Source organism: Triticum urartu, chromosome 1 (assembly GCF_003073215.2).
Source record: "Triticum urartu cultivar G1812 chromosome 1, Tu2.1, whole genome shotgun sequence".
Lineage (NCBI taxonomy): Eukaryota > Viridiplantae > Streptophyta > Magnoliopsida > Poales > Poaceae > Triticum > Triticum urartu.
Genome location: NC_053022.1, coordinates 194,670,142 through 194,674,145, shown reverse-complemented (window position 1 = coordinate 194,674,145; position 4,004 = coordinate 194,670,142).

Genomic DNA, 4,004 nt, shown 5'->3' with positions numbered 1-4,004 from the left:
ATCAGGAATGGCCAATTCCTCTTCACCAGGGATCTTCACCGACGGGTTGTGCAGCACATCCAGAAAAACATTGGGTGGGACCGGTTTGCGCTGAGAGCCCAGCCGGCTTAAAGCGTCCGCCGCTTCATTTTTCCGCCGGTCCGCGTGGTCCACCTGATAGCCTCTGAAATAACCTGCAACAATATCCACCTCACGACGATATGCTGCCATGAGTGGGTCCTTGGAGTCCCAAGTGCCAGACACTTGCTGAGCCACAAGGTCCGAATCACCGAAGCACTTAACTCGACTTAGATTCATTTCCTTAGCCATCCGAAGACCATGGAGGAAGGCTTCATACTCAGCTGCATTGTTAGTACAAGGGAACATTAAACGGAGAACATAACAAAACTTATCACCTCGTGGGGAAGTTAATACGACTCCAGCCCCCGAGCCTTCCAACTGCTTGGATCCGTCAAAATGGGTGGTCCAATACGTATGATCCGGCTTTTCTTCAGGTGCTTGCATTTCCGTCCAATCATTGATGAAATCAACAAGTGCTTGAGACTTAATCACTGTCCGAGGCACATATTTCAAACCATACGGCCCCAGCTCTATAGCCCACTTTGCAATCCGGCCAGTTGCTTCCCAGTTCTGGATGATATCTCCCAAAGGAGCAGAACTGACCACCGTAATTGGGTGCCCTTGGAAGTATTGCTTAAGCTTCCGGCTTGCCATAAAAACTCCGTACACCAGCTTCTTCCAGTGCGGATACCTTTGCTTGGACTCAATGAGTACCTCGCTGATATAATAGATCGGACGTTGAACCGGATGCTCCTTACCTGCCTCATTTCGTTCCACCACAATAGCCACGCTGACCGCACGAGCATTAGCAGCAACATATAGCAGTAACGGCTCCTTGTCAACGGGAGCGGCGAGCACAGGCGGATTGGCCAATTGCCGCTTTAAGTCCTCAAATGCTTCATCAGCAGCAGAACTCCAGACGAACTGATCCGTCTTCTTCAACATCTGATACAAAGGGATCGCCTTCTCACCAAGGCGGCTGATAAACCGGCTTAACGTGGCAATCCGGCCTGCCAGGCGTTGAACATCATTGATACACTTCGGTTTAGCCAGGGAGGTGATGGCTGTGATCTTCTCCGGATTAGCCTCAATTCCCCTGTTGGACACCAGAAAACCCAATAACTTGCCCGCCGGTACACCAAAGACACACTTGTCCAGATTAAGCATCATCTTGTACGTCCTTCGGTTATCAAAGGTTTCCTTCAAATCATCAACCAGAGTCTCCTTCTCCCTGGATTTAACCACGATATCATCCACGTAAGCATGTACATTACGGCCAATCTGCTTGTGAAGACAATTTTGTACACACCGTTGATAAGTTGCCTGGGCACTTTTGAGCCCAAAGGGCATAGACACATAGCAGAAGGCTCCAAAGGGAGTTATGAATGCCGTCTTCTCCTGGTCCTTAACTGCCATTTTGATCTGATGATAGCCAGAATATGCATCCAAAAAACTTAAACGCTCACCACCCGCCGTAGCATCAATGATTTGATCAATACGGGGGAGGGCAAAAGGATCTGCTGGACAAGCCTTATTAAGATCTGTGTAATCCACACACATACGCCAGGTGCCGTTTTTCTTAAGGACTAGCACCGGATTGGCAAGCCACTCAGGGTGAAAAACTTCAATAATAAAACCAGCTGCTAAGAGCCTGGCTACCTCTTCTCCAATCGCCTTGCATCTTTCTTCATTAAACCGGCGAAGGAATTGTTTCACCGGTTTGTATTTAGGATCCACATTAAGTGTGTGCTCAGCGAGTTGCCTCGGTACACCTGGCATGTCGGAGGGCTTCCATGCAAAAATGTCCCGATTCTCAAGGATGAACTCGATGAGCGTGCTTTCCTATTTCGGATCCAAGTTGGCACTAATGCTGAACTGCTTGGACGAATCGCCAGGTACGAAGTCAACAAGCTTAGTTTCTGCTGCCGATTTGAACTTCAGGGCCGGATCATGCTCCGTAGTTGGCTTCTTCAACGGAGTCATGTCCGCCGGATCAACATTGTCTTTATAGTACTTCAACTCCTCGGTGGCACAAACCGACTCTGTATAAGCCGCATCTCCTTCCTCGCATTCCAAAGCGATTTTGCGGCTTCCGTGAACCGTTATTGTCCCCTTGTGACCCGGCATCTTGAGCTGCAAATACACATAACAGGGCCGAGCCATAAACTTGGCGTATGCCGAACGCCCAAACAGGGCATGATATGGACTTTGGATTTTCACCACTTCAAACATTAATGTCTTCGACCTTGAATCATGATCATCCCCAAAGGCCACTTCAAGAGCTATCTTACCAACGGGATATGCTGATCTGCCAGGCACTACACCGTGGAATACTGTATTGGACGGTTTGAGATTCTTATCTATTAGTCCCATACGACGGAAGGTCTCATAGTATAGGATGTTAGTGCTGCTCCCTCCATCCATGAGCACCTTGGTGAACTTATAACCTCCCACCTGAGGCGCCACCACCAGAGCCAACTGACCCGGATTATCAACCTGGAGTGGGCGATCCTCTCTGCTCCATATGATTGGCTGTTCAGACCAACGTAGATAACGGGGTGTGGCCGGTTCAACAGAGTTGACTGCCCGCCTCTGAACCTTCCGGTCTCGCTTGTCCAGGCTAGTGGTAAAGACATGGTACTGCCCATTACTCAACTGCTTTGGGTTGCTTTGGTAACCTGACTATTGCTGCTGTTGGTTGTAACCACCCTGGTTGTTCTGACTATTTTGACCATTATGTCCGCCCGGATTACCATTAAATCCTGAACCGGACCTTCCTTCACCGTAACCCGGCCCGGACCCTGAGCCACCGCTAGATCCGTGATCATACCAGAAATTATTAGAATTCTTGAACTCCTGCATAATAAAGCAATCCTTCCAAAGGTGGTTTGCTGGCTCCTCCTTCGTCCCATGTCTTGGACATGGCTGGCTTAGCAGATAGTTCAGGCGGTTTGGGTTGGGGTTGGGCGCTCCACTACGATTTTTCGGCCTACCCTTGCGCCGCTGGCCATTGTCCTGTACGTTGGTATTAGCCACAAAATCCATGTTGCCATCCGCTTTACGCTTGCCTCCTCCGCCATTGCCTACCCAATGATGCTGCTGACCTTTGGAGCTGCTGTTCTTCTTCCCCTTCCCTGTCTTGTCATCATCAGATTTGGGATCCTTGGTACTATCAGAATCAGCATATTTTACCAAAGCGGCCATGAGGGTCCCCATGTCGGTGCAATGACGCTTCATCCGTCCCAATTTCAACTTCAGGGGCCCAAACCGGCAGTTGCCTTCTAGGGTTAATACTGTGGTGTCAGCGTTGATGCAGTCTGAGGAGTGCAACACTTGTGAAACCTGGCGTACCCAATGAGTCGTTGACTCTCCTTCCTCCTGGACGCATGCAGCTAAGTCCACTATCGACATAGGCTATTTACAGGTATCCTTGAAATTGTTGATAAACCGGGCTCGTAATTGGGCCCATGAACTGATAGAATTAGCGGGCAAGCTTTTTAACCAAGTACGGGCCGTTCCTTCAAGCATCATGGTGAAGTATTTCGCACACGCCGTGTCATCCACATCAAGCATCTCCATGGCCATCTCATAGCTCTCTACCCAAAGTCACTGGTGGTTGATCCGCCGTATAATTTGGTACCTTGCGTGGGCCTTTGAAATCCTTGGGCAGGCGCACGTTGCATAAAGCGGGGACGAGGCAAGGCACCCCCAAAGAACTAGAAGTAACACTAGGTTCGATCGAAATGGTTGGACGAACCGGCGTGAGCTGCCGAGCCTGATGCTGTGTGGCTAACTCGGCCTCCCTATGCGCTCGGGCCCGGTTCACCACTTCCTGAGCGTCATCAGCACCACCCGTCGGGTTGTTACCACGGGGTGCTCCACGTCGTTCATTACTCGACACTGCTGGTTCATCCATATGTCTGCTATAGCTCCGGCTTGGACGG